We start from the raw sequence: 14038 nt of genomic DNA, 5'->3' as shown, positions 1-14038 counted from the left end.
AATCAAAATTACTTGCGAGTACTGTATCCATCCTTGTGATAAGTCAATTTGGTCATATACTGATCAAGTGTTTAATGTATTTAAGTGATAAGTTATATTAATGATTTCAACAAAATGAAAGCCAAAAGTCAATTGAAAGCATAAATTACTTAAGAGATTTGGAATTTCTGGAATAATAAAGCAATGTACCTGCTAATACCGTGTACCTACCTCTGTAAAACTTATAGACTATCTTTCTTTAGTTTTCTGTTTTTTTTCATGTCTGAAATCATATTGCTAACCACATTAGAAGACATTTGAAAAATGAAACATATGTAGTCTTTGGTAATGACCAGTAAGTTTGAGTCATTTAAAAAAATTCTTTGTAGCATAATATAAAATCTCTTTAAGTTATTTGATTTAATTGTATTTAGAATCTTGGGTTGAGTGCCATTACAGAACTTATTAAATGCTTTTTTTATCTATCATTAGTGCTAAACACAGTGTCTATTCACTGCTGGGGTAGAAAAAGGCACCCCAGGATATGGCATCTGGTATCTTGAATGGCACATCTTACTTTCTCAATAATTATGTATGCACATTATATTTACATAAGTGTCTTGATGACTTCAGTAATCACCAGGATTAGATTGTTGGTGTGTTCAAATTGGTTTTCATATTCTATCCAGAAATTGAAAACTTTGCAAAGTGAACTTTGAAAGAAAAATGATAGTCTGCTTTGTTTCTGTGCCAATTAACCAACATTCAAGAATACGTACTAAATGTTAACAAATTATCTCCTTAAGACTATTTTCTACAATCACATCATTATCAAGTAACATTTATGAAAAGTTCCCTGGGTCCAGAGTAATGCCCTTTAAAATTTTTCTATACAGTCTTTTCCATGTTAAAATGTGCCCTTGCACACTGTGTAAGTGTGGTTTAAAGTTGCAGAGCTGTCATGTGTGACAACCTGGCAATCAAAGAAGTGAATTGATGAATTTTCTATCATTCATTCATTTAAATGTTTTTTTTTTTTTCCTGAAACCCACATAGCTAATTTCCAATGCCCTTTTCTTCTGATACTATAAATATAAACCAGTCAAAATTGAGCAGTGTAACAATATATGTAATAATACAATATATGCAATCAAGTAATAGAATGTTGTAGATACTGTTTTATATTATGAACCAGCATTTGATAATGTTTGGACAATAAAAAGTTAGAAGTGTTAGGGGGAATAAGTCCCTTTTAAGCGCGCGGGTGAGGACCCACAGCCAGGAACCCGTTCAATATCGGGGCTGCTCTATAACAATATTACAGATGTCTCATAGGCTGTCATGATGTCTCCGCTCACTGCCAGGAGGTTGCAGATTCAAGGATATCCAGTGTTAGATTTTGAACTGAAGGTGTTTTGTTTCAGGTTCATATACAATTGTTAACAGTGGAATCCCCAGGGAGAGGGGAGGTTCTGGGTTCCCTACCCAACCCAAGGAAGGGTGGAGCTGTGCTGAAAGGTGATGCTAGGAATTAGAACAATGTAAAACCCCTGCCCCACCCTAAGGAATCTGGGCAGGGAGGGGAAGCTAGAATAAAGACCAGGAAAAAGGATTCAGGGAAGGAGCAGAAGAAGCAGAGAAATGGAGAAAGAAGAATAGAGGAGACACATGGAGCAGAGGGACCTGTGAAGAAGCTGTGCTTGCTTCCTTTTGTTGGTCTTGTACCAGTGACTTGGGGGACATGAAAGGAGACACTTGAAACAGATGTAGGTGAGAGACCTGCAGGGAGGTTTGACAGTGAGAGCCTTAATCTTGATTTTGCTCTTTTCCTTCCAGACTTGCCGGGTAACCTTTCTGCCCCTTTTCTATGGGTCCCCACCAGAAGGTGCCTTAGGCTTGTGGCAGGCTTTTAGGCCTTAGTGGTCCTGCTTTGGGCCATTCCTGTTTGGCTAAGGGTTTACCCAGGGGATGGGTAACTTTGCTTTATTTGGAAACTGTATTCTTTTTCTTCTTGCCATTGCATACTAATTGTCTCTAGTACACACTAATTATGTTATTTCTATTGAAGATCTTTTGCACTAGAGTAAGTTTTGTCTTGATGTGGCAGAACCCATTTAAAGCAGGCAGGCTTGGGGATCCTGGGGTGCTCCTCATTCTGCCTGCTAACAAAGCAAAAAGGATCAACTTAATATTTTGAGAGCTAAGATTTTTACTTAAATTTGACTTTTTGCTAAAGTTGTTCAGCTTTTGTCCTGTCATTTTGTTACAGGACAGGGAGAGGGGCAGCCCAAACCCCACAAACCACCCTGTTACAATTTTAATTGAAATATAATATTTGTTGAGGAATAATTGTCTTATGACTCATGATTTCTTCAACTTCAACTTACATTGCTTAAACTTACATTCTGATATGTGGTTGGATTTATGGTTTTGTTCCTTAACGTAGAGGAGTTTGCCTTGTCTGGCTGTGTGGACCATATAGTCTTATAAGTAAAGTATATGCATTCAATCATTAATAATTATCTGTAGGATAATCTTAAACTTTCAAGGAAATTATTGAACTGGAATTAGAATTAGAAGATGCATGTTGAGACAAATGAATCTGGTGAAGTTGTTTATTGCTCTTTAAAGGGAGGATGCAAATACAAAGATGGTAAGGACTTCTGCCATTGCAGAGAGTTCTTTGAATTGTTCATTCCACTGCCTGAGGTAATACTTTAAGCCTGGCCAAAGACTGTTGAAGATGACTGTTCTTTCTGGGTATTATTTAATTTTTGTTTCATTTGTGTGCACAATTGGTGGTTCTATAGTTCTGCTAAATATCTGCATCTTCAGTAGAGTACTGAATGGGCAGAGAGGCATTTCCCAGTATAGGTTTCTATGTCCTTTGTTCTTCTATTTACATTTTCAAAATACACTGTCTTTACCCTTATCCTTTTATCTAAGAGTTTAAGTATTGATACTTCCTTCTGTTTGCAAAATCTACATTTTTTCAATTGGCTATCAAAGATTTTCTGAAATCATGAATGGGAGTAGCCATGTAAATTGTTATTCTTAACATAGCCACAGAGTTAATGTTTTTCCTAGTTGCATCTTCCAAAGCCCCAATTTCAGGGCAGGATGCATAGATTTGAGAGGTGGGTATGAGGCTTCTGCTGGCCATTATTTCCCCTCATGGAAGAGGCTCCCCAGCAATTAGGCTAAGGGAATGTGTGTAGTCCCAGGTGTCAGAGAGCAGAGGTACGCACAGATAGCAAGAGTGCTGGCTCTGTGACGAAGCTGGACTCGTGGGTACTAGACAAGTCGTCCTACCTCTGAAGTAACCTCAGCTATGTTTGCCTGCCAATCTACTAACTATTCAGTTTAATTTCCACAGTTATATATACCATTTGAGGAAAATCCTTACAACTTAAATAATTGAAGGCACAATATGTGTAGTGTAATTTTCCCCTTTTTTATTGTTTCAGATTGAGACACAGGGCAAGCTAGAAATTAGGCAGTTTTAGGGACAGTGCAGGAGGGGACCTCTGAAGAATTTAGGGAGGCTTCAGAGATAAGGACAACCAAGGGAAAGTAACCCATTCCACTAGGAAAAACAAACATCCCAGGACCAAGGACAACATTGTTAATGCTAGTCCTGGTTTCCTTCAGGTGGTAAAGGGAGGCGGAGATTGGAGAAATGGAGAGTGGTTTAATTTATGGACACATTAGAAGGGCAGCTGTTTAACTTCAATGCAGGGATGCCCATCCAGAAGACTGGGCCATAAATTTAAAGATGCAGCAAATGGGGAAAGAGAAAGCTGTTAGATAAGGAATGTGAAGATCCCCCACTCAGTAGCAAATTAAGTGAGACAGATGAGAACTAACCAATCACACAGAGACTGGTGGGGCTTTAGAATAATGAGGGAAAAAAGGTATATATTCCCTGAGACATGACTCCACTTTGGCTTCCTTGCCCCTCCCAGGCCTGTTTCCCTGGCCTGGGAGTCCCACTTTATTTCTGCTCTTTTTCTCCTCAATAAACATTTTCTTTCTCTAAACAAACCTGCCTCTTCTCGCTTGCTTGCCTGAGTGTCTGCAAAGTTCCTGCTGCGGCTTCGTGAGACACCAACCCGTGGGGGTCTAGTGGCTGGGGCTCAGCGCTGCCCTGCAGCCTGGGATCTGTTCCTGGCTGGGAGACTAGGCCTGACAATTCCGGTATCAAGATTATCACCAAATAACATTTTGCCCTTATGGAACAGAATCCATGGGACTAGCTGTCATGTTGGACATCTATCTAATGTATTCTTTTGTCAGGAAAAATGAAAGACAGTCAATTTTAATGATTTTGGGATAATGTTTTCAAGCTATATCCCCCAATTGTTTTTTCCTTTTCTGTTACATTATGTAAAATAAAAGAATACTAAGATGAACCATCAGTTATCATGACACATCAACAGGAACTGATATATTGAGTTAACTAGTTATCCTGAGTGAAACTTTACTGTGTCCAACTTCCTTGTGCTAACTGTTTGATTACTAATTCTTTTGGAAGAAATCAGAGATTGCATTCTTGAAATCATATCTCAATGAAGACTCAATGAGGGGGCCTCCCCGGTGGCACAGCAGTTGAGCACTGGGTTGCGAAGCTGTCCGTGGCCTCTGCAGCGCCGGTTCCATCCCCTGCTGCTCCCCGGCCACCGGAGGAGGTTCCCGCATGACATGCAGACCTCTCCTGACGCCCGCTGCTCCCCTCAGCAGTGTACTTTGGTCCTTCTGCCTGCTCTGCTCCCCGCTCTGGCTCTGGAGAATTCTCTCACCCTCCTGCACTTCTGACTGTACCCAGTGCTTGTATAAATCAATCAGTCAATCAATCTTTAAAAAAAAAAGACTCAATGAGGATTAGAAGGCGGTTCTAATCCTCATTTCTAATAAGAAAATGGCCACTTTTAATTATTAATACATCACTAATAAAAACTATTTTATGTTATGTAATTTGCAAATGGTACCTCATTTAGACATTTTATAATCAAATTCAAGATAAATATATGAAGTTTTTCAGAATATTAATAATTTTTTGTGACATAGACCTTGATTTAACATTTGAACCCTGGTTAATACCATTTATAATTCTTATTTCCAATATTACACTGAATTGGTAATTTTCTCTGAATTAATAGAGTGACATTTTTATTTACATAGCTCTTCTATGTATAATACATATATATTATATGTATATTATATTATATGTATAATATACTGCAAGTTAGGATTTTTTTTTAAGTTATATGTAGTTATATTCAAAAAATGTCATGCAAATTGCACAGGATCACCTTTCGATAAATGGTTAACCAAGAAATTGGGTTTAGTTATTAAAAGCTTTTTATTCACTACCTCTCAAAGTGTTGATCACAAATATAAATTTATTTTCTGATTTATTTGCTGGCACAAAAGCTGGATTACACAATAAAAAGTTCTCAAGCGGTATGATATATAAACATTTAGCAATTTATCTTAATTAGTATTTACTTGTTACTATATTGTAATTTTATAGAAGTTTTATGCTTTTCATGATTTTCAGAGCCCCAAATACTTTCAAGGTGCACAAAAGAAATTTCTGAGCCCTCTATCATTGCTAACTTACTATATTATATTTCAATTCTGAATTTTTATTTGACAATAATTCACAATAAATTAATAAAAGGATATGGTATGTTAACTTCCAATACTTATACTAATATATTACTGAAAAATAGAAATTGGTATAGGTTAAGAATAGGTGTTAATACTCATATTTTAATAACATCGAATAAGTCAACTCAAAGAGAAATGGCTATTTTAGCTGTCTAAATAGGAAAGAGTAGTGTTAAAGGCAAGAGCCTGTAAACCAAAATGTTGCATTTTTTTCATAATCCTGGGATATGATTACATATATACAATCATGTGTCAATTCATTATCTCAGAATGTTTCTTATAAAATTTTAAATTGTCTTTAGTTTTAAACCATTTTTTTCAACTGCTATATTACAACTGCTATATTTTTTCAACTGCTATATTACAGCATCAAATTTAAATACTCTTAAGTTATAGCTTATTAGGGGTGACAGATCAAAACAGAACAATTACTTCTTAAATTATGGGCTTTCATTGCCAATATGTTTGTATGTCATCTTCAAAAGAGGTTTCATAGAAATTCACTCAATTATAACTCAAGAAAAAAGAAAAAAATGGTCAAAAGACATGAACAGGTAGACATACGAAAAAGTTCAACCTATTTGTAGTTGAACTCCATATTATATAATTTCTTACTTACAAAGTAGAAATATCTTAAAATTTGGGCAATACCAAGTTTTGATGAGATATACCAGTAATAAGAATTCTCATTTCCCACTGGTGGAAGTGCCAGGTGATACAATTTTATTAAAAAAAAATCAATATCTTATAAAGGCAATTCCACTCCTGAGTATAAGCCTGAGAGACATTAGCACATGTGTACCAGGTGTTCAGAGCCCAACCACACCATTTCTAGTAGGGAAAACTAGAAACAATTGCACGTGAGCAGTTTCCTCACTGGATTCTGTGTGCTGTGAAAATGAACATAGGGCTTCCTAAATTAGAATGAATTTCGAGAAGGTAGTGAAATGAATCATGGAGGAACATATTTAGTAGGATGAATTTATGTAAAATCAAAGCAGACAAAACTAAACAGTTTGTTACTTATTTTTACTACATTTATATGTCCCTAAGAAAATGTAAGCAATTAATATTAAGACAAATGTCAAGCTTAGTGGTTTTCTATGAGAATGAGAAAAGAAGCTAAGACAAAGGAGAGACATATAGAGGCTTCAATTGAATTCTAATAGGCTATTTCTTGAGCCGTGTGATAGATGATTGTTGTAGATTGCTAGTGCATGTACAATAGATTTCATAGTTTTGAAAAATGGTATGTAAGGAGGAACTGAGGGTGATTTGCAACATGCTAGCTTGGGTGGTTAAGTGGGTGATGACACCACTAACAAATTCAGGAAACACAGGCACAAGTGCATGATTAGGAGCAAGTTTTATGACTGGTTTTGAAAGTGTTGAGTAAAATACCTGACATGTCTGAGGGTAGATGTCAAATAGGCAACAACAAAAAGCTACATGGAAAATGACATAGTTATAAATATTGTATAAGCAAATTCATAATGGTGAACTGTAGAATAATCCCATTAAGTCTGCATTTCCAAGTTGATTTTTAATATTCATCACAAATCCATTTTCAATAGAACATTCATTTTTATGGTGGTATAAACTTCGCTGGACAGCTTTGCCTCTTTTGGAGTGACTCTGATACTCTGGAATTGGATGGCCTAGAACATCAAAATAAATATTGTACAAACAACAAATTTTCATGTCAGAGAATATACTTTTAAATTAAAATTTGAATGCAATTCACTTTTTCTATATAGCAAACATATTTTGTGATCATTCTGTTACCCCAATTAAATGGTCATTCTGTTGTCTCTAGTGGCATTTGGCAGGAGGACATATACCTTTGATACTAGTAAAATTTTCAGACAGAAAGATAAAAGGAAGTAAAGGAGGTTAATGTAGAAAGGTGAGGAGAATTTTTGTATACATAACAAATTGGAACTTCAGCTATTGCAAGCTTGACAATTGTTACTTGATAGCCTCATTTGATACTGTATTTTAATACCCTAGATTATTATGGTCTCATTGATTTATGGAGGCAAAGGACAAAATGCAAACTTACCTTTTTCTCAACCTATTCCAGATGACTATTCCTTGAGGAAATTGTATTTTTAACTTTAGAATGAGCAGGTCTCAATTATCTAATACCATTAAGGAAGCACTGAATGAAATATGATGATTTTTGTTTGATTTAAATCTTTTTTAATTCTATGATGTAACATTTTTATTAACTGTATTATTGAACTAGCACATTCTTCAGTATACTGTGAAATTATATTATAGTTAAGTACCAAGAGTGTGTGTAAAAGATCCTTCAAATGTTCTCCTATATGCTTTAAGACAAGTATGAAAAAATTTCAATTAATATGTAAGAGATGAAGGTGACCTCGATAAGTTGTAAAAATTCCACTGCAAACTTTTAGACAGTTATTTCTGAATAATTAAAATGAGACCTTCCCACATGCACCCCAATTTTTTTTGACTACCCAGCCATCAAATCTTAGTATTCAGATGATGTTTTCTCGAGGGACAGAAGTATTATTGGGTTCCTAAGAGACGCACATCCTTCATATATTTCATGTTAATGAGTAGGGTGAATTGACTGGAATCATTTTAGGAAGGGGACCAATTTTGATAAAAATTGAAGCATTATCATAAAAGCTATGTTTCCCTGACTGCAATGTGCAATATTCTTATTTGAAATACATATTTGATTTAGTCACTCTTTGCTCCTTGCATTCCAATATAAATGTCCAAAATACCGAGGTTAAAGCAAATTTTAAACATATTAAAGTACCACACATCAAATGAGAATATTGGTCAAATTCCATTATGTAAGTTTATAAAAATTAATTTGTAGTTTAGGAAAATAAATCTCTTTGATTATTTGTCATACTAAGTATGTATGGTTACACAAGTTTTTCATCTGGCATCAACATATTTGTAAGCAAAACAGTGAACATGAAATAATAGCAATTTTAAAAGATGATTATATATATCTAGATAAAAACTAAATTTAGCATTTTGATATTAAAGAATTAAAACAAGTAGTAAAATAATAGAGTGATATAAAATAGCCATCTTAATAACTACAAGGCCAGTCTTGCTAATTGTTTGACAAGAATGATTTGTTTAGAGGAGACAGTTTCTATGTAAGAACTTAAAATGTTTGGCATGCAGTAGTTACATTTAACTATGGATCTCCGTTTCTGTGAAATGTTTTTATTTTTCTCTTTAATGTAACTGAGAGGTAAGAAAATTACAATAAAACAAGTATCAAATCACAGTAAGTATTTTCACTGACAAAATAATTAAAATGAATAAAAACCATTTTCTTGGGTGAAGTCAGTATAAAGTAGAACTAGGAAAGGGAGACCTGTGACATATATTTTCCACTTTACACATATTTCCACACACCTATGTGTATTAACACAGATAATTTTATTTATTATTTTTTAAAAGATTTATTTATTTATTCATGCAAGCACTGGGTACATTCAGAATTGCGGGTGGGTGAGAGAATTCACCAGAGACAGGGCAGGGAACAGAACAGGCAGACTGACGAAATACACTGCTGAGGGGAGCAGAGGGCAGAGCAGGAGATGTCTGCACGCCATGTTGGGACTCTCTCCGGCGGCCAGAGATGGAACCGGTGCTGCAGAGGCTGCAGGTAGCTTTGCAGCCCAGCGCTCAACTGCTGTGCCACCAGGGGAAGCCCAACAGATAATTTTAAATACAGTACTAATGGAATTGTGAGATTTATCTCTTTAGTAATCATAGGAACATTATTTTTCTTTAAAGATTTATTTATGCATACAAGAGCTGGGGTATAGGACTGAGGTATGGGGGGAAGAAAGGGAAGGGTGAAAGGATTCACCAGAGACAGAGTAGGGAGCAGAACAGGCAGATCTACTGAAATACACTGCTGAGGGGAGCAGTAGGCAAGACAGGAGAGGTTTGCTGAACCATGTGGGTTAGCTCTTTAACCCAGGGGATTGAACTTGTGCTGCAGTGGCTGCTAATAGCTTCATAGTACTGAGACATAAGCCCTTGTGTCAACACATAGGATCATTAATTGTTTTATAAAACTTCATTTTAACAGTAATTTAATAAAATCAATTGACTAAATAGTGGAATCAATGGTAATAATTAAAATTTAAAAAATTGTCTTTTTAATTATAAATTATATATGTAGTTTTTCATTATTTCCTCAAAATTAAAAGCAGTAATTCATATATAATACAAATATAGTTTGGGTAAGTCCAAAAATAATAATTTTAGCAGCATCAATTATGAATCTCAAATATTTCTATGTCAACACACTACACACTAATTCTTAACTTTTGAAAATCATTAATTTGTGCCAGTATCACCTCATCCTGTCTCAATACCTTGTAGATAATTTGATCAGTGTCTCACAATTAGGAAATAACAATAACTAGCAGAAAGTTGGGGATTTATTTTCACCTTTACTTTCAACCATTGCCATTGAAATGCAACTGTTTTACTAGTTATTAAATTATAACCTGCACATTTTATAGATAATCTATAAATATATGTGTGAAGAGTCTTATATGCTTAACTATATTTTAAATAATATAAGATTTCACAGACAATTTGATACTGTAGTGGTGTTAACTGAAGTGATCATGGTGTACATTATATCTTTAGTTCATTCAATTCCCCTACTCAACACCCCACCTCTAGTAACCAGAATCTTATCCAATTTTTCGGAATTTGGGATTTTTTGTGTTTTAGATTCCACATTTAAATGATAACAAACAGTATTTGTCTCACTCTATTGACATATTTCACTTAGTATAATGCCCCGAGGGCATGCAGCTCTTTGTATATCTGTCTCACTGTAACTATCCATGATCTTCTGTCTCTTATTTATAGATGCTTAGTTTGTTTCCATGCCTTGCCTATTGTAAACAATGCTGATGTGAAGATGGGGGTGCAGATAATTTCTTCAGCATAGTGTTTTAATTTCTTTTGGATATCTTTTTTTTTTTTGAGGCCTTTATAGTCTGTTTTCCATAGTGGCTGTCCAGTTTACAATTCCAACATCTCTACATGAAGATTCCCTTTTCTCCACATACTTAGAGGCAATTTTTAATTTCTTAACTTTTTGATGCATATTCCCGGTGTTGAGATCTATCATGTTTCCCTATTCTTCTTGTGAGTGGAGCCCCTAAGGCATGACTGGCAGTGTTGGGGGAGGTAGATGTCCTCCTCAGTTTTCTTTTCCCACTGGAGGGATAAGTCTCAGGAGACATTTGTAATCATGCAGAACTGGCGTGGAGGAGGAGCAGTTTGGTCAGGTTGTTTATAGCCACTTTTCTGCCTTGGATCTGACCTGGATCTTATGGTGAACACATTGTGCTTGAGTCTCAACCTTGTGTTCACCAGTTGAATCTGGGCTGCTATTCTGGCATGATTGGATAATGGCATATTACAGAAGTATGTGTTCAGAGTTTAGAACTTAGTCTTGCATGCTTTCACTCTGGATACTTTTGAAACTTTGTCATGGACATGGAAAAACAGGATAATCTTCTGAAACATGTGAAACTACACAGGGAGAGTTCCCACTTGCTACTATTGTTCCATCTAGTTTGACCTTTCAGTCCTTTGATGAGAATCTACTGTTTCCTATTCCTCTAACATCTCTGCAAAAAAGTCAGTCTCAAGGGTTTAGTTGTCATATGGCATTGGATAATGCCTTTCTAGTTTATGGAAAGCATTTTGTTTTCTTCACTCAGACAACTTACTCATGAGGTCTCACTTTCTCTATAATGACTTAGCTATTTTCCTTCAGAAAGCTCTAAATTATATATATACACACACACACACACACATACATATATATAAAATGTGTGTGTGTAATTTATGTATGAATATGAGTGTTAGAGTTCTACAGAGAATCAGGGTCAGAATGGTATATAAGGTGATATAGAGTGATATATAAGGTATATAGAGGTATGGATGGATAGATGGTATATAGACTGATAGAGTGTATGGGGGTGTATAACTTATGAGAGAAAGAAATTTTAAGAAACTGGTTTATGCTATAATGGAGGAAAATTCAATGTGTAGGCTGGGCTCACAGGTTAGGGACACCAGGTAGATTTGGTGCTGCAATTTGAATTGATCAGTAATGTGCTGGCAGAATTCCCTCTTTAGAGGAGGTCTGATTTGATGAGATTTAATGATGTCATGGTATATAATCTGCTTTAAAAAAAGTCTGATTTAAATATTAATCTCATCTAAAAAAATCCTTCATGCAATATGTAGAATGTTTGACTAAATATCTCAGTCAGTAGAGGGCCAAATTGACATCTAAGATTAACCCTCATAACTGGGTATGTGATTTCATTTGCCCACAGGCTCAGAACCTGGGAATTGGGAATTAGTATTGTCAACACATCTTGTTACACCAAAGACAGAAAGTATATATTTATCTTAAAACTTCTTGTGTCTCCCACAGACTATTTTCTTCTCTTCCTTCGAAGTATAGAAACCTGGCCTTACTATATGCATGAACACTTAGAATAAGCACTGTAGATCCAAGACTTATCTTGGAAATGGTTATAGTGATGTGACTAAGACATGGGCAATGAGCTAAAAGTTAGGGGTTATCTTTTTAAGAAATGTATGTAATAGCAATCAATGTTTTATTCAATTTTCTATTATCTAAATAGAATCTGGAGAAAATTAACTTGCTAAGTATATCAGATCAGGTAGTAATAATTGCAATAAGATGGCATAAGATTGCTTTTAGATTTTATTTGAGGAAGAAAGAGGTTTCTATTTTGACTAAGTTCACTGTCATATTACTGTTGTTTATTATTTCTTTTTTTTTAGATTTATTTATTTTTATACAAGAGTTGGGGTACAGGCCAAAGGTGAAGGAGGGTAAGAGTATTCACCAGAGACAGAGCAGGGAGCAGAACAGGCAGACAACAGAAATACACTGCTGAGGGGAGCAGCGTGCACAACAGCAGAGGTCTGCTGCACCATGTGGGATTCTTGCTGGCCAGCCGGGATCGAACCGGCACTGCTGAGGATGCGGACAACTTCATAGTGCGGCGCTCAACCCGCTGTGCCACCTGGGAGACCCTGTTTCTTATTTCAGTAGCACAAGTTGGGCATCCTCTGGTGGCGCAGGCGGTTGAGCACCGCGCTGTGAAGCTTTCCGCAGCCTCTGCAGCACCAGTTTGATCCCGGCCAGCCAGCAAGGGTCCCACATGGCGCAGCAGACCTCTCCTGTCTCACCCCCTGCTCCCCTCAGCAGTGTGTTTTGTTAGTCTGCTTGTTTGCCTGTTTTGTTCCCTGCTCTGTCTCTGGTGAATCCTCTCACCCTCCCGCACATCTGGCCTATACCCCAGTTCTTGTATAAATAAATAAACAAATAAATAAATAAATAAATCTTTAAAAAAAAAAGTAGCACAAGTGACTGTAACCTTAAATGGTAATGCTTGTTTTAGATAAACTCTGGTGTCTGATTGCAATTGGCTTGTCCATACTTCTATATAACTAATTCAACTCACAAATTATGACCCATTAACTCATTGTTTTTAAAGATCCTTTTTCATTGATATTTTTTCAATACTAAAAATTACTTGGTATGACCTTCCAATTAATCATGAACATATCTCTTTTTTAACTAAGGAAGTGCAAAATATTTAAAGACCAATTATAATTCAATTTATACAAAACTGGCATACTATGAGAGATTATTAGAAGTGTCCAAGTTATTTAAATAAAATAGAAAATAGCTCAAAATGTTCACTTTAAATTAAGATTTTTTTCTTATTTCTGCCCAATTTTGATTAAAAAAAAACAAAGTAGCAAAGTTAGTCATCACAATCCTTTTGCTTTAATAATATTATGGTATTCTTTGAAAATTGATAATTTGATACTGAAGTAACTTGATACCAAGTATACTTAAATAATCATTCATTCATTCATTCATTCATTCATTCATTCATTCATCTGTTCCACTATTTCTTCCAGAATTAGTGAGCTCCTTTGCCACATCCTGTTTTTTTTTTTTCCCAAGGATTTTTTTTTTTTTTAAGATTTTTATTTATTTATACAAGAACTGGGGTACGGCCAGATTCACTGGAGGGTGAGAGGTTTCACCAGAGATAGACCAGGGAATAGAATAGGCAGACTGATGAAATACACTGCTGAGGGGAGCAGCAGTCACAACAGGAGAGGTCTGCTCATCATGTGCGTTTCTTCCTAGCTAGCCGGGATTGAACTGGTGCTGCAAAGGCTGCGGACAGCTTCATAGCACTGCACTCAACCACCTGTGCCACCAGGGGAGACCCTGCCACATCCTGTTCTAAACTAAGTTCTAAGTGTAAAAATATGAATAAGG

The sequence above is a fragment of the Talpa europaea genome (genome assembly GCF_964194135.1).
Source record: "Talpa europaea genome assembly, chromosome: 4".
Lineage (NCBI taxonomy): Eukaryota > Metazoa > Chordata > Mammalia > Eulipotyphla > Talpidae > Talpa > Talpa europaea.
Note: the sequence above shows the minus strand (reverse complement) of the source record.